The sequence below is a fragment of the Macrotis lagotis genome, chromosome 5 (assembly GCF_037893015.1).
Source record: "Macrotis lagotis isolate mMagLag1 chromosome 5, bilby.v1.9.chrom.fasta, whole genome shotgun sequence".
Lineage (NCBI taxonomy): Eukaryota > Metazoa > Chordata > Mammalia > Peramelemorphia > Peramelidae > Macrotis > Macrotis lagotis.
In genome coordinates, this window is record NC_133662.1 from 85954702 (window position 1) to 85972516 (window position 17815).

Below are 17815 nucleotides of genomic sequence, written 5' to 3' on the forward strand. Positions count from 1 at the left end.
TACATAAAAACTGACCATGTATTAGGGTATAAAAAAATCTCATAATAAAATACTGAAAGGCAGAAATATTGGATGTATCTTTTTTCAGATTGTGATACAAGAAAAATCACATTCAATAAAGGGCCACAGAGAGTTAGAACTAAAATCATTTATAAATTAAATAACCTAATTTAAAAGAATGAGTGGAACAAACAGCAAATCATAGAAATAATTAATGATTTCATTTGAGACAATGACAAAATGAAACAGCATAACAAAATTGATGGGATGCAACCACAGCAGTTATTAGGGGAAATATTGTATCTCTAAATGCTTACTGGAATGAAATAGAAAAAGAAGAGTTGAATGAATTGAACATGCACCTAAAAAAATTAAGAGAAAGAATAAATTTTAAAATCTCCAAATAAATATAAAATTGGAAATCCTGAAAATTAAAAGTGAAATTAATAAAACTAAAGTAAGAAAACTATCAAACTAATAAATGAATTTGAGTTGGTTTCATATATACACCAATAAAATAGATAAAATTTTTGTTAATTTGATTAAAAAAGAAGAAAAAAACAAATTACTAATTTCAAAAATGAAAAAGTTGAACTCACCACCAATGAGAAAGAAATTAAAGTAATAATTTGGAGCAATTTTGTCCAAATGTATGCTAATAAATTTGACAATATAAGCTAATTGAATGAATATTTACAAAAATATAAACTGCCTGGATTAAAAGAAGAGGAACTTAAATACTTTAATTACCCTTTCTCAGAAAAAGATATTCTTCAAGTCACCAATGAACTCTTAAAGAAAAATTTCCAGTACCACATACATTACCAATTGAATTCTACCAAACATTTAAGGAACAATTGTTTCCAATTCTATATAAACTTTTTGGAAAAAATAGGTAAAGGACTTCTGCCAAATTCCTTCTAAAACATCAATGCCATGATGATACCTAAAGCAGGAAGAGTCAAAACAGAGAAAGAAAATTAAAGTCCAATTTCTCTAATGAATAAAGATACAAAATCTCAAATAGATAATTAGATAATTGATTACAGCAATTTATCATTAGGATAATACTCTATAAACAAGTCAAATTTAAACAGGAATGAAGGGTTGGTTCAATATTAGAAAACTATCAGTATAATTGACCTTTTCAATAACAAAGAAAAGAAAACATGATTATCTCCACATATGCGGAGAAAAGTTTTTGACAAAATACAGCATCATTTCCCATTAGAAATGTTAGAGGGTTGGGGTGGCTAGGAGGCATAGTGGATAAAGCACATGCCTTGGAGTCAGTAATAGCTGGGTTCAAATCTGGTCTCAGACACTTAAGAGTTACCTAGCTGTGTGGCCTTGGGCAAGCCACTTAATCCCATTTGCCTTGCAAAAAACCTAAAAAAAAGTTAGAGGGCATAAGAATAAATGTAATGTTTCTTAAAATAATATGCAGTATTTAGCTAAAACTATCAACAAGCCTTATATATGATGTGGCTAAGCTATAAACATTTCCAATAAGATTAGAGGTCAAACAAGGATTATTCAATATTGTATTATTCATGTTAGCTTTAGATATAAGAAGAAAAATAAATTGAAGGAATCAAAATTCATAATGAAAAAGTAAAACGCTCACTCATTGCAGATGATATGATTTTATAACTAGAGTACCTAGAAATCCTCTAAAAATCTACTGGAAACAATTAGCAATTTTAACAAAGTAGCTGGATATAAAATAAACACAGTTAAATCCTCAGTATTTCTCTCTCTCCCTCTCTCTCTCTCTCTCTCTCTCTCTCTCTCTCTCTCTCTATTTATATATGCATATATATAATAAGCTTTATATTTATGTGTGCGTGTGTGTGTGTGTGTGTGTGTGTGTGTGTGTGTGTGTGGTGTGTGATAGTATGAACCAGAAAGTATTCCTATTTAAAATAACTTCAGATAGCATAAAATACTTGGGAGTATGTTACCTGCCAATGTTGAATCAGAAATTTTAAGGAAACCACTTGAAAATACTTTTCACACGAATAGAATCAGATATGAAAACTGGGCAACTTGCTCATGGGTAGGCCAAATTATTATAATAAGAATGAAAATTCTTCATAAATTAGATTACTTATTTCATGCAAAACCAACTAAACTCCAAAAAATTACTTTGGTAAGCTAGAAAAAAATAGTAGTTACTATTCATATGAAGGAACAAAAGATCTACAATATCAAGGGAATTAAAGAAAAATAAAAGCAAAAGAAGCAGACCTAGCCATACTAGATCTAAAATTATATTATAAAACATCAAACATCAAAACTGTTTGGTACTGTCTAAGAAATAGAGTGGTGGATAAGTAGAATAGATTAGTTACAAAAGAGACTGCAGAAAATGATTATAGTAATTTGCTGTCTGATAAATCTAATGATTTCATCATCTCGATTAAAAACTCATGCTTTGATAAAAACTGATGGGAAAACTAGAAGATAGTATGGCAGAAATTAGATTAGACCACCATCTCACACCCTATTGAAGATAAGTTTGAAATGGGTTCAGGATTAAGACAAAAAAGTAATATTATGAGTTACTCAGTAGAACAAGAAATAGTTCATTGCCCAGATGTATGGAAAGAGAAGCAGATTATGACTGAAGGAGATAGAAAACATCATAAAAATCAAACTGGGGGCGGCGTCGGGGCCCTGGTGTGGAGGCCTCATGGAGCCTGAGCCCAACCCCGGGCCGAGGACGGGCCGGCCTTCCCCGAGTCCTTGCACTTCCACGGCGACCAGGAGATCATTGAGGTGGTGGAGCTGGGGTGGCCCCCCCGGACCCCCATCAGCTGGCGCAGGAGATGGAGGGAGTGGACTTCGAGAAGGAGGAGGAGGAGGAGGAGCCAGAGTGGGTGGGGGTGGAGGCCTGGGGGGGGCACGGACGGCCCCCACGACAGTGAAGTGACCTTCACCCAGCACTCAGCCTCCGTGTTCTGCGTGGGACTGGACCCCCGGACCAACGAGCTGGCCGTGACAGGCAGCAAGGACAACAAGGCCTTCGTGTGGCGCCTCAGCAAAGACAAACCGCTCCTGGAGTGCCACGGCCACAAGGACTCCGTCACCTGCTCCGGCTTCAGCCACGACATGGCCCTGGTGGCCACGGGCGACATGAACGTCCTCATCAAGGCCTGGAGCCTGGACACCCAGCAGGAGGTCTGGTCCTTCGAGGCGGGCGACCTGCAGTGGATGGAGTGGCACCCCCATGCCCCCGTCCTTCTGGCGGGCACGGCCAACGGCAACACCTGGATGTGGAAGGTCCCCAGGGGCGACTGCAAGACCTTCCAGGGGCCCAGCTGCCCGGCCACCTGCAGCCGGATCCTGCCAGACGGGAGAAAAGCCGTGGTTGGATATGAGGATGGCACGGTCCGGATCTGGGACCTGAAGCAGGCTAGCCCCGTCCACGTGCTCAAAGGAGATGAAGGTCACCAGGGCCCACTGACATGTGTGGCTACCAATCTGGATGGGAGCCTCATTCTTATCGGTTCCGTGGACTGTCAGGCCAAGCTGGTCAACACCGCCACCGGCAAGGTGGTTGCTGTTTTCAGACCAGAGACTGTGGGTCCACAGCCTAACCCTAGGGAGGATGAAGAAAGCGAATCCAACTCAGTGGAGTCCTTGGGCTTTTGCAATGTGATGCCGCTGGCTGCTGTTGGCTACCTTGATGGGACCTTGGCCATTTATGACCTGTCTAAGCAGAGCTTGAGAAACTGGTGCCATCACCAGTCCGGCATCGTACAGCTGCTGTGGGAGGAGGGGCCGGCTGTGGTGTACACCTGCAGCCTCGATTGAGCCGTCAGTCTCTGGGATGCGCGTACTAGGCACTTGCTTAGTGACTACCGGGGCCTTACTGCTGAGTGATGCCTCCCTGGTGGTGACCACGTCTGGAGACCACAAAGCCAAAGTGTTCTGTGTCCAGAGACCCAACAGTTAGAGGAGGCTCCTGACTCTGGGCTCTTGTTTTCTAGGGAGAGGGGAAGATGGAGGGGGGCTGGCTCCCCCCCACCCAGGGGCTGCCGGGGAGTTCTACCTCTTGACTTCATCTCTTCAAAGCTGTTGCCTCCCACCTTTCTTCACATAGACACTGCCCCCTTCTTTCTCATGTTGACCTTTCAGAGGGGGGGTTCAGCTCTGCTCTGCTCACCTTCCACTTATGGTCTTTCTTTTGTCTCTGATTCATTTGATGGTTGTGGGAGATGAGGAGTGGGTTGTTAGAATATTTTTCCTCCTCCCTTCCTCCCCAAGGCCCTCTATGACCTTGAGATGTGGGGTGCAGGGGGTGAAGGGAGAGGAGTTATGATTACAGAGGTTTTAAAAAATGTAAATAAAATATGATTCCCAGAAAAAAAAAAACTGGGTACTTTTGATTACATTAAATGAAAAAAGTCTTTTGCAAAAACAAAAGCACTGCAAACAGGATTAAATGGAATGTAATAAATTGGGAAACAATTTTTCCAACACTCTTTCTGACAAAAGACTCATTTCTAGATTTATAAAAATAAAAATACAACAAAACAACAACATCTAAAACAAGTCATTTCCAATTTATAATGGTCAAAGGATATGGAAAGATAGATCTCAGAAAAAGAAATCAAAACTAACTATAGTCATATGAAAAATTGCTCTAAATAATAATTGATTAGAGAAATGCAATTTAAAGCACATCTGAAGTACCACCTCATACCCCTGAGATTAGTCAAAATGACAAGGAAAGAAAATGATGAGTATTGCAGGAGATGGGGGGGAAATTGGGACACAGGCATTCTTGGTGGCTTTTTAAACTGATCCAACCTTTCTGGAGAGCAATTTGAAACTATACCTAAATGTTATTAAAAATGTGCATGCCCTTTGATCCATTGGTATTCACAGGATACTGTGTCTGTATACTGAAGAAATCATGAAAAAAAGGTTAGCATCCCTCATGAGCAAAGATATTTATAGCAACTCTTTTTGTTAGAAAAAATAATTGGAAAATGAGGAGATGCCCAACTGAATAAACTATGGTATATGTATATGATAGAATACTATTGTTCATAAGAAATCATAAGGGACAGGATTTTAGAAAATCCTGGAAAGACTTTCATGATTTGATGCTGAGTGATATAAGTAGAACCAGAAGACAATTATATAAAATTAAGACCACATGGAATAATGATCAATCACGTTGCACTTGTTCATTTCAGCAGAACAATAAATAAACACAATTTTAAAAAACTAGTGATGGAAAATGTCATCCATATTAAGAGAAGGAATTGTGGCATTTAAATGCAGACCAAAGCTTATTATTTTACATTTTAAGCATAATCTTATTTATTAAGCCATTTTTGTCTCTAATTTTTTTCTTCCATTTTGATTTGATTCTTCTTTCACAATATAATCAATATGAATCTGTGTTTAGCATGGTTATAAATGTAGATTCTAAATCAGATTACTTTCTGTCAGAGGCATGGGGGAGGGAAGGAAGGAAAGAAGAAAAGTGTAAAACTTAGAACCTTGCAAAGAATGATTGGTTAAAGAGGCAGAGCCAAGATGGTGGCATGAGAACATCCTTTCTTAGGATCTTTCTCCAAAATATTTCAAAAACCTTAAAATTATGACTATAATGAAATTTTTGAGAGACGGAACCCACAGAAAGATACAGGGAGGCAATCCTCTAGCTCAGGTTAGCATGGAAGTCCATAAGAAGACTCTGTTTCACAGGATTGGAGGGGGCAGCAACACACCAAAGTGAAGAAGTTCCAGCCTTCTGAGAAAAAGCCATGGGGTGACTGGGTCCCTTGGAACATTGGCTCCTAAAAACAGAAGCAGTTTCATGACTTGCCAAGCTGGGAAACACCAAGAACAACTTGAAAGATCAGTGGAGAAACCCCTGACAGAATCAGTGGGAGCCAGCATGGCCCTCAGAGCAGTCCAGATCTAAAGAAACAGAAGCAAAGCCACAGAGCCACCCAGCAGCTGCTTCCAGACTGCTCGGGATGGGGGAGGGGGGAGACTGTTGAGGTCTCTCCTCTGTCTCTGAGACAAGACTCTTGTGCTTTATCCACATTCAGACCCTGGTCACAGTCTGAGGTTCAACATTACCATAGAGCAGGGACCCTCCTCACAGATCCAGGGCAGAGGAGTGAGCTTGTGCTCTTCCACAGACCAAATCACAGGCCAGGAGAGCATTCAGAGCTTCTCTTAAGACCTTGAAGGAACTGAGATCTTTGCCAGGGTGTCCCAATAATATTCAAAAGTTCAGGAAGTACCCCATAGGCAATTACTTTTGTCTCATGGAGGATTAAAACACACATTCAGAAGATGACAAAGTCTAAACTTCAGTACTCAAAGCCTCCAAGAAATATAGGAGTTGGGCTCAGGCTTTGACAGAGCTCAATTAAGATTTTGAAAATTAAGTAAGGTGGTAGCGGAAAAATTGGGAAGGGAAATGAGAGAAATGTAAGAAAAATGAAAACCAAGTCAGCAGCTTGATCTTTCAAAAGAATGCTGAAGAAAATAACATATTAAAAACCAGTTTAGGTCAAATGTAAAAAAACAAACAAGCAAAAAAAAACAAACCCCAGCAGTCCAGACAGTCAATAAGGAGAAGTGTGCCTTAAAAAGCAGAACTGACCAGATGGAAAAAGAGATAAGAAATCTCTCTAAAGAAAACAATTCCTTCAAATGATGAAAAGAAATAAAGGAAACTGATGCCTTTATAAGGAATCAAGAAACAATAATACAATACCCAAAGAGTGAAAAAACTAGAAGAAAATGTGAAATATCTCATTGAAAAAAAACAACTGAGCTGGAAACCAGATCCAGATGAGACCATTTAAAAATTAATGGGATGCCTGAAATATATGATCAGGAAAAGAGCCTTGACTTCATTTTGAAAGAATTTCTACACGAAAATTGCCCTGATATCCTAGAAGCAGAGGAAAAAATAGAAATTAAGAGAATCTACCATTCTCCCCTGGAAAAAAGATCCTTACCCCAAAAATAATCCCCAGGAATATTATAGTCTAGTTCAGAACTCCCGAATCAAAGAGAAAATATTACAAGCAGCCAGAATGAAACAATTCAAGACAGGATCACACGGGACTTAGCAGCATCTCCATTAAGGGCTTGTAGGCCTTAGAATATAATTTTCTGAAAGGCAGAAGAGCTTAGAATGTAACCAGCAATCAGCTACCCAGCAAAATTTGAGATTCTCTTCCAGGAGAAAAGATGGACTTTCAAAGAAAGAGGGGAATTTCAAATGACCCTGTTGAAATGACCAGAACTGAACAGAAAGGCTGATCTTCAAGTACAGGACTCAGGTGAAGCATAGAGAGCGTGGATGAGAAACTAAAATGATGAGGGATTTAATGATGTAGAAATGCTTTTATTTCTGCATGGGAAGGTGACACTGATAACTCATATGAACTTTGTCATTTATTAGAGCAATTTGAAGAGGCATATATATATATATATATATATATATATATATATATATATACATACATACATATATGACATTGCACAGGAGAGAGCTGAATTTGAAGTTATAATATATTGTAAAAATGGAGTAAATGGGTGAAAAGGAAATGTAATGGGAGAAAGGTAAAGGAGAGGTGGAATAGATTAAGATATTGCATGTAAGAGTTCAGAAATACATTTTGCAATGGACTAGAAGTGGGGAAGGTAAGGAGGAATGAGGGAGACTTCATTCTCATTAGAAATAGCTTAGAAAGGAAACAACATACATACTTAATAGGGCATAGAAATCCATAAAGAAAAGGAGAGAAAGGGAATGGGAAAAAGGGTGCAGAGGGTGGATATATATGAAGGAGGAGAGGGTAGATAATAGGAGAGTGTAGTCAAATATAAAACATTTTCTTTTTTACTTTTTGCAAAGTGGTTGGATTGAGTGACACATCTGGCACCAAATGGCTGGGTGGTTGCTGGGCTTCTGGGGAGGGATGTAGGTTTGGAACCTTATTGATCCAGGACTGGTGCTCTCTCCACTATGCCACTCAACTGCCACACAGCACCATTTTGAATAGGTACAGAGTGAAATAAATTATGGAAATATTCTCTGATGGACTTACGATAAAGAATGAGATCCACCCCAGAGACAGGATTGATGGCATGGAAACACAGACTGAAAAACATTTTTTTTCTCTTTCTTTCACTGTATTTTTTGCGTGGTTTTATATTTTTGTGGGGGAGGGGGATTGTTTATTCTTACAATAAGAATATTCTAGTAATATGTAAATAAACAAAAATGTAAATTAAATATAAAAAACAATATATGGAATTTGAGAATCAGAATAAAAAATTAAATAAGCATGACCTGCAAGCATACAATATAGAATTTTATCATTTAAATAAATGAAAGAGCACAAACAAAAAAGTGGTTAAAAACAATCATTGCACATAGTTGGAAAAACAAATAAATAAGACATTTCAAAAAATCCTAAGTCATTCAGAGTTCTTTTGGGGTAGAGTAATGATGAGAAAAGGTACATCATTCACAGTTGATCATCCTGCAATGTTGCTGTTGCTTTGTATATGATACATTTCCCATTGCAACTGCTCATGTAAATGTTTTACTCTGAGCATTCTGTTCATCATTTTTCAAAACAGAACAGCACATCACTGTCCACAATCAATACCTCAATTTATTCAGCCATTCTCCAAGTGCTGAGCATGCCTTCAATCTCCAGTTACTCATCCCTAGAGAAGAGCTGGTCTAATTATCCCTATTCAGATGCATTCCTTTCAGATACATCTCTTCTGGAATATAGATCTAATAGTAGCACTGCTAGACCAAAGGATAGGCTTAGGATTTGAGGATTTATTTTATATACTTCTGCTATTTTATAGCCTTCTAAAGTTGATAATTATATCTGTTAGTTTTGTAGATGAATCTTTGGGATTCTCTAGGTATACCACCATCTCATCTGAAAAGAGTGAGAATTTTGTCTTCTTTATTATTCTTATTCCTTCAATTGTTTTTTTCTTCTCTTATTGCTGAGGCTAAAATTTCTAATATGATACTCAGTAGTAGTTGTGATAATGGACATCCTTATTTCACCCTTGTTCTTATGAGGAATGCTTCAAGCCTATCCCCGATGCATATAATGCTTGTTGATGGTTTCAGATAGATACTGCTTATTATTATGAGGCACAAACCATTTATTTCTACACTCTCCAGTGTTTTTTTTTTTAATTAGGAATGGGTGCTGTATTTTGTCAAAAGCTTTTTTCAGCATCTGTTGATATAATCATATGATTTCTGATAGAAATGTTATTGATATAAATAATTAAGTATACTAAGAGTTTTCCTAATACTAAACTAACCCTGCATTCCTAGGATAAATCCTACTTGATCATGATGCATTATCCTAAGGATAACTTGTTGTAATCATTTTGCTAAAATTTAATTTAAGATTTTTGCATCTATATGCATCAGGGAGATAGGTCTATATTTTTCTTTCTCTGTTTTAACACTTCCTGGTTTAGGTATCACCATCATATTGGTGTCATAGAAATAGTTAGGCAGAGTTCCATCTTCACCTATTTTTCCAAATAGTTTATATATAATTGGAGTCAATTGTTCATTAAATGTTTGATAGAAATCACTTGTGAATCCATTTGGCCCTGGAGATTTTTCTTAGGGAGTTCAATAATGGCTTGTTGAATTTCATTTTCTGAAATAGGGTTATTTAAGGTTTCCTCTTAATTTAATCTGGGCAACTAATAATTTTGTAAATATTCATCCATTTCACTTAGATTGTCAAATTTATTGGCAGAGAGTTGGGCAAAATAATTCCTAATTATTACTTTAATTTCCTCCACATTGGTGGTGAGTTCACCTTTTTCATTCATAATACTAGGGATTTTTTTTCTTCTTACATTTTTTTAATGAAATTGACCAGGGGTTTATCAATTTTATTTTTTTATCATAAAACCTGCTCTTGGTTTTATATAGTAACTCAATAGTTTTCTTGCTTTTGATTTCATTAAATTCTCTTTTAACTTTTAGAATTTCTAATTTGATATTTTATTGGGGGTTAATTTGTCCTTTCTCTAATTTTTTTTAGGTTTTTGCAAGGCAAACAGGATTATGTGGCTTGCCCAAGGCCACACAGCTGGGTAATTATTAAGTGTCTGAGACCGGATTTGAACCCAGGTACTCTTGACTCCAGGGCCAGTGCTTTATCCACTCAGCCACCTAGCTGCCCTTCTCTAATTTTTTAAATGCATATTTAGTTCATTGATTTCTTCATTCGCTAATTTATTCATATAAACATTTAAAAATATAATAAAACCCCTGACAGCCACCTTGAGTGTATCCCATAGGTTTTGGTATTTCTCTTTATTATTGTCATTATTCAGGATGAAATAATTAATTCTTTCTATAATTTGTTGCTTGATCCCTCATTTTTTAAAAATGAGATTATTTAGTTTCCAATTAGTTCTGGGTCTATATGTCCTTGTTACAGCATTGTATATGATTTTTATTGCATTATGATCTGATAAAGATGTTTTCACCATTTCTGTCTTTCTGCAATTGATCATTAGATTTTAAGTCCATTAAATGATCAATTTTTGTGTAAGTACCATGTAATGGCAAAAAAAAGTATATTCCTTTCTAACCCCATTCAGTTTCCTCCATAGGTCTATCATATCTGGGTTTTCTAACAATCTTATTTTCCTCTTTAACTTCAATTTATCTAAATCTGAGAGTGGGAGGTTGAGGTCTCCCACTAGTAGAGGTTTGTTGTCTTTGTCTTCCTGTAGCTCCTTCAACTTCTCTTCTAAGAATTTGGATGCTGTCCCATTGGGTGTATACATATTTGTTATTGAATTTACTTCATTGCCTATGGTACTCTTAGGAGCATAGACTTTCCTTCCTTATCATTTTAACACTATCTATTTTTGCAGCTGCTTTGTCTGAGACAAGGATTGCTACCCCTGCTTTTTTCACTCCAGCTAAAGCAAAATATATTTTGCTCCAACTTTTTACATTAAACACTATATGCTCTCTGCTTCAAATGAGTTTTTTGTAAGCAGCATATTGTAGAATTCTAGTTTTTAATGCAATCTACTACCCACTTATATTTTAAGGGAGAGTTCATCGCATTCATATTCAAAATTGTAATTACTATCTCTTCATTGCCCTCCATGCTATCTTCCCATTTGCATTTTTCCCCTTTTTCCCCCTTTATCCATATTCCCTAGTGATTTTCTCTGAATACCACCACCTTGTGTGTTTTACCCTTCCCTTACTTTCTCCTTTCCCTTTTCCCCTTCTTCCCTTCATTTTGTTAGTTCCCCCATTTTGCTCCCCCTCCCCATCCCCCCTTCCCTTTTCCCCTTTTAATGCCTAAAAGGTATGATATGTTTCTTAACTAAGTGTGTCTAAGTTAACTGTAAGCCAAGTCTGAAGAGATAAAGATTCTGGTGTTTCTCACCTCCTCCCTCCTTCCCCTCAATTACAATAGGTCTTTTGTACCTCAAAATAATGAGATTTACCCCATTCAGTCTGCCCTCCAACCTCCCTTCTCCTTACTGCTCCCCCTTTTTAAGGAGGTATTATTTTTAAATCTTTCTGAGTCACATGAAAGTTATGAGTGTCCATCACTTCTGACTATGTATATTCTTGATGATAGCATTATAATTCTCAAGAGTTATGAGAGTTTTTCACAAGTGGGTTTATAGCAAGTTTCATCTTATTGGATAGCAGTTTTTTTAACCTCTTCATGTGTCTCTTGAGTCTCCTGCTTGATGTCAAAATTTTCTATTTATCTCTCGTCTTTTCAACATAAATTTTGGAAGTCTCCTGTTTCATTAAATGTCTATCTTTTTCCCTGGAAGGGAAAGGCTCAGCTTTACCATGTAGTGCATTCTTGCCAGCATTCCAAGCTCCCTTGCTTTTTGAAATATATCATTCCAGGCACTTCAGTCCCTTAATACTGTTGCAGGAAGGTCCTGTGTAATCCATACTGTGGTTCCTTGGTATTTATTTTTTTTTTCTTTCTGGCTGTTTGTATGATTTTTTCTTTTGTCTGATAGTTCTGGAATTTAGCCACAACATTCTTTGGTATTTGCATTTTAGGATCTCTTTATGGAGGGAATCAATGTATTCTTTCAATAATTATTTTTCCCTCTAGTTCCATGATATCAGGGCAATTTTACCTCACTAAATTCTGTAATATTAAGACCAGGCTTTTTTTAGCTTTAATGGTTTCAGGAAGACTGATAATTCTTATGTTCTCCCATCTTGATCTGTTCTCAAGGACAGTGGTTTTGCTGATCAGGTATTTTACATTGTTTTAAATTTTTTCAATCTTTTGGATATTTTTAACACAATCTTGTTGTCTGATACCATTATCTTTTGAGAGAAGAAGATTTTTCTTCTTTTTTCTTTTGCAACTCCTTTTCCAGTTGGTCCATTCTGTTTTTGAAGAACTTTTCTAATTGCCCAAGTACAGTATTGAAAGAATCATTTTCTTTTTGCAATTGCTCATTTGAAGATTTGAGAGAATCATTTTCTTTCTGCTCAATTGACTATTTGAGAGAATTCTTTTCTTTTTCCTTTTGCCTAATTGAAAATCTGAGTTATTCTCATTTTGTATTTGTCCAATTGTATTTTCCAAGGATTTGGTTTTTCTTTTGTTGTGAAATGTTCATTTTCTCTTGCGACGTGTTCATCTTCTCTTGAGTTTCTTTTTATAATGTTTCCAATTGATTTTTAAACTTTCCTTTTTTCTTCAAGGAAGACTTTATGTGCTGGAGATCAATTCATATTCATATTCTCCTCAGCAGTGCTTGATCTCTCCAGGTTAGAATCTGTCCTTTCTAAGTATTTCTCCATTTCTCCTCTTTCCTCTGGCCTTTTTTTCCCCATCTATCTAGGATCTTTTTTGTGGGGTGTGGGGAGCTGGTTCTAATAGGTTTGCTTTTGAAGATCCTAGAGGCTTTGTTTGTTTGGCTTAATAATTCCAAGGGCCAGCCAGTAGGATTCACTGGTTGCTTTCTCTGGAGTGTTTGAGGTCCTCAGCAGTGGGGTCTGAGTTGACCTTGAACACTGGGCTGGGCTCTAGCAGAGGTAGTTAATTGCTTTCCTTTGAGTGAACTCTGTTGCCCTGAGGTGGTGGTGGTGGGGGCAGGGGGTTGTTTATTGTTTGTTATAGGCAAAAGGCTCTGCTGAAAGCATGGAGCTCAGGTCCTGGGCCCAGCTTGTTATCCTCCAGGCATGTTCTGAGACACTGTTCTGGAACTCACCCTGCCATAGCTACTTTCTACCTAGTCAAAGGCTCTGCAGGTAAAGTTGTATCTATCATTTGCAACTCACCAAAGTCTCTGTGGCTGAGGATGGCCTTCTGTCTTTCCCCAGCTTCTGTCCCCACACTGATCCTCTGCTCTCTTCTCCTGGTTCACCCATGCTCCCTTGAGACAGATGTTCTTGGTCAGTGTTCTTCTCCTAGTTTCTCTTTCTGGATTTTGTTGATAGAATTTCCATTAAGAGGTTTCTCCCATGTTTTTTGGAGGGGAAAGTGGAGCACTTATTACAGTGCCTGTCTTCTCTCCGCCATCTTGGCCAGAAGTCCTAAAGTTATTTTAAATGGAATTATCTTTCTATCTCTTGCTTTGGATATTGTTAGTAATAAATAGTAACTTAGTATCTTGTTAGTAATAAATAGAAATTTTTGGAATTTATGTGGGTTTAATTTTATATCCTATATTTTTGATAAAGTTGCTCTGTTTCCAGTAAGTTTTAAGATGATTTTTTAGGATTGTCTAGGTATAACCATCATATCATCTACCAAGAGTGAGAATTTTGTTTATTCACTCTCAGTTCTAATTCCTTTCAATATCTTTTTCTTCTCTTTTTTCCTAAAGCTAACTTTTCTCTTATAATTTTGAATATTATTGGGGATAATGGACAGGCTTGTTTCATCCTTGATCTTCTTGAAAATGCTTCTCACTTATTGCATATAATTGCATATAATATTTGTTGGTGGTTTTTGTTAGACACTGTTTATCATTTTAAGGAAAAATCCATTTATTCCTTTACCCTCTATTGTTTTTATTAGTAATGGATGATGAATTTTCTGAAAATCTTTTTTAGCATCTATTGAGATCATCATACTTCTGTTAAATTTGTTATTGATATAGTCTATTATGCTGACAGTTTTCTTAATATTGAACTAATGCTACATTCCTGGAGTAAATCCTGCTTGGTCTTAGGGTATTATCCTAGTTAAAACTAACTGAAATCACTTTTTCAATATTGCATTTAAAAATTTTGCATGCATATGCATTAGTGAAATTATTCTAAAATTTTCTTTCTCTGTTTTGACTCATGCTGGTTTAAGTATCTGCACCATATTGATATCATTGGAAAAATTAGGCAGAGTTTTGTCTTCACCTATTATGTCAAATAGTTTATATAGAATTAGAACCAATATTTCCTTGAATGTTTGATGGAATTCACTTATTAATTCATCTGGCCCTGGATATTTTTTCTTAGGGTGTACATTGATGGTTTATTGATTTTCATTTTCTGAGATAGGGTAATTTATATATTTAATTTCCTCTTCTTTTAACTTAGGCAATTTATATTTTTGAAAATATTCATGCATTTCACATAAATTAACAAATTTATTGGCATATATTTGGGCAAAATAGTTTTGAAGTGTTACTTTTATTTACTCTTCATTGGTGGTAAAATCACTTATTTCATTTTTGATACTAGTAATTTGGTTCTCTTCTTTCTTTTTTTAAAATCAAATTAACTGGGATGGCTAGGTAGCACAATGGATAGAGCACGGGCCATGGAGTCAGAAGTACCTGAGTTAAAATCTGGCCTCAGACACTTAATAATTACCTAGCTGTGTGGCCTTGGGTAAACCACTTAACCCCATTACCTTGCCAAAAAAAAAAATAAAAACAAACCTAAAATCAAATTAACCAAATGTTTATCTATTTTATTGGTTTTTTCTTAAACCCAACTCTTGGATTTATTTGTTATTTCAATATTTTCTTGTTTCAGAATTCCTAAGTTCATATTTAATTGGAGATTTTTAATTTTATTTTTAACATTTTTGGTTGCATGCTCAATTCATTGATTTCCTCTTTCTCTATTGTATTCATGTACATATTTCGTGATATATCCATTAATAACTGCAGAAAAAGGTATATTCCTTTCTATATCCTTACATTTTCTCCAGAGGTATATCATGTCTAATATTTCTTACATTCTATTCACCTCCTTAACTTTTTTCTGGCTTATTTTATTATTAGATCTATGTAATTCTGAGACAGCAGATTGAGTATACTCCTACCAAGATCCTTTTGTTCTCTGTGCCTTCCTGTAACTGTTTCACCTTCATGTCTAAGTATCTGGGTGCCATACTGTTTGATACATATGTATTTCGTATTGAAAATACTCCATCTATGGTACCTTTTAGGAGGAAATAGTTTCCTTCTCATCTCTTTTAATGAGATCTACTTTTGCAACTCCTTTATCTTAGATAAGAATTGCTACCATGCTTTTTTCACTTCAGCTGAAGCATATTTATTCAGCTCCAGTCTTTTGCCTTTACTTTGTATGTATCTCTCTCCTTCAGATGTCTTTCTTGTAAGCAGTATATTGAAGAATTCTGGTTTGTAATCCATTCTGTTATCCATTTATGTTTTATGGGAGGATTTATCCCATTCACATACAAAGTTATATTTGCTAACATTTTATTGCCCTCCTTGCTATCTTCCTTCTTTTTTTTTTTATTTTTTCCTTTCTTTCACCTTCTTCCTTCTCCCTAGTGATATGAAATAGGCCCCACCTACCAGATGTCATGGTCTTCTTTGAGAATGAAGGGCAAACAAAAACTCCCTAGTATTTTGCTTCTAAATACCACCTCCTTCAGAATGTTTTTCCCCTTCTATTGCACCCTTCCCTTTTCTTTTCCTTTTCCCCTTTACCCATTCTTCCTTCCCTTCTACTATCAATCCTTCCTTTTACTCCCCCCAAATTTCCTGATTTCCATCTCAATGCTTGAAAGATAAATTTGTAAATTCAACAGTCTGTGTGTGTGTGAAACTTCTTTGAACCAAGTATGATGACAATTTCAGATTATTCTAATCTCTTCCATTCTTACCCTCTAATGCAATAGGTCCTTTGTACCTCTTCATGTTTTGTGATTCATCCCATTCAATCTCTCCCTTCCTTTAATCTCTTTACTGTCCCACCTTTTTAATGGGATATTATCTAACTCATTGGCATGTGATGACTTTCCATTCCTTCTGGTTAAGTATATTCCATCTAATAGAGTTAAAATTCTGAAGAGATATGAGAATCTTCTTTGTGGGTGGGGATATAACCAGTTTAATGTTATTGGAATACAGATTTTTTTTTCCTTTTCCCTGTTTACCTTTTCATGTATCTCTTAAGCCCCCTGTTTGAAGGACACATTTCCTGCTTAGCTCTGGTATTATTATCAGGAAAAGTTGATAATCTCCTATTTCATTAAATGTTCATCTTTTCTCCTGAAAGAAAAGGTTTAGTTTTCCTGGACAGTGAATCCTTGGCAGTGATCCAAGTTATCTTGCTCTCCAGAATATCAAATTTCAGGACCTTCAAACCCTTAATGTTGTTGCAGTCAGGTCTTGGGCAATCCTGACTGTGGCTCCTCGGTATTTGAACGGTTTTTTTCTGGCCACTTGCAAGATTTTCTCCTTGATCTGCTAGTTCTGGAGTTTGGCTAAAATATTCCTTGGTGTTTTCATTTTGGGATCCCTTACAGGAGAGGTACACTGTAATCTTTCAATGACTATTCTGCCCTCTGGTTTTAGGATATCAGGGCAGTTCCCCTTCACTTTATCCTGAAGTATGGAGTCCAGGCTGTTTTCTGTTATGATTCTTAACTTGTTTTGCCTGGATCTATTTTCCAGGTCAGTTGTTTTCCAATGAATTATTTTATGTTTTCTTCTCTTTTTTTCATTTTTTTAAATTTTATATAACAGATTCTTTATGTCTCATAAGGTCATTAGTTTCCACAGATTTTAATCATTTTTGTTAAAGAAGAACTTTCTTCATTTACTTTTTTCATCTCCTTTACCCATTGGTCAATTCGATTTTTAAAGGCCCAATTGTGTTTTCAAAGGATTTGTTTACTTGTAATATATTAATTTTCTCTTGCGTAGTGTTACTTTTCTCTTGTGTTTCCAAGTTATTTTTCCATTTGACTTTTAAATTCCTCTCTGATTTCTTCTAAGAGATCTTTCTTGACTGGAGACCAATTCATATTCTCCTCTGAAGTTCCATTCCCATTTGAGCTAGTATCCATAACTTCAAGGTAAAAATTCAATGGATCATGCATATTGCTGACCTTTCTTCATTTTGGTCCCTTTCCCTAGGGTCTTATATTTAGTGGGGGGGGGGGGGGGGCTGCTGGTTTGCAGACCTTAGTGGTTGAAATCCCTTGCTCACTGGGATTAGGAACTCCAGGGGATTTTTCAGTGGGCTGGCCAGTAAGGGATGCCAGAAGCTTTCTCTGGATTTTCTGTGTTGTTGCTGTCATTAGATCACTCCATAAACTCACACAATCTGGGCTAGGCCCTCAGACTAGAAAGGCTCTCTCTAGGCAATCAGTGCTGGGGGAGATCTGTTGTGCACACCTGGGTCTTGGAGCAATTTGTGAACCTGGGCTATTTCTGTGTTTGTTCTGGAGGAAGTCAGACCCTCTCACAGGAACAAAGGTGGAAGATGCTTATCTGGAACTACAGTGACTATGCTGAAAACATGGGGCTTCAC

The 17815-nt window shown here is 36.6% G+C and overlaps 1 pseudogene; it reads left to right on the top strand.

The window, feature by feature from the left end:
* Positions 1–2695: 2695 nt before the first annotated feature.
* On the top strand, positions 2696–3961 carry LOC141489328 (angio-associated migratory cell protein pseudogene; annotated as a pseudogene).
* Positions 3962–17815: the final 13854 nt, after the last annotated feature.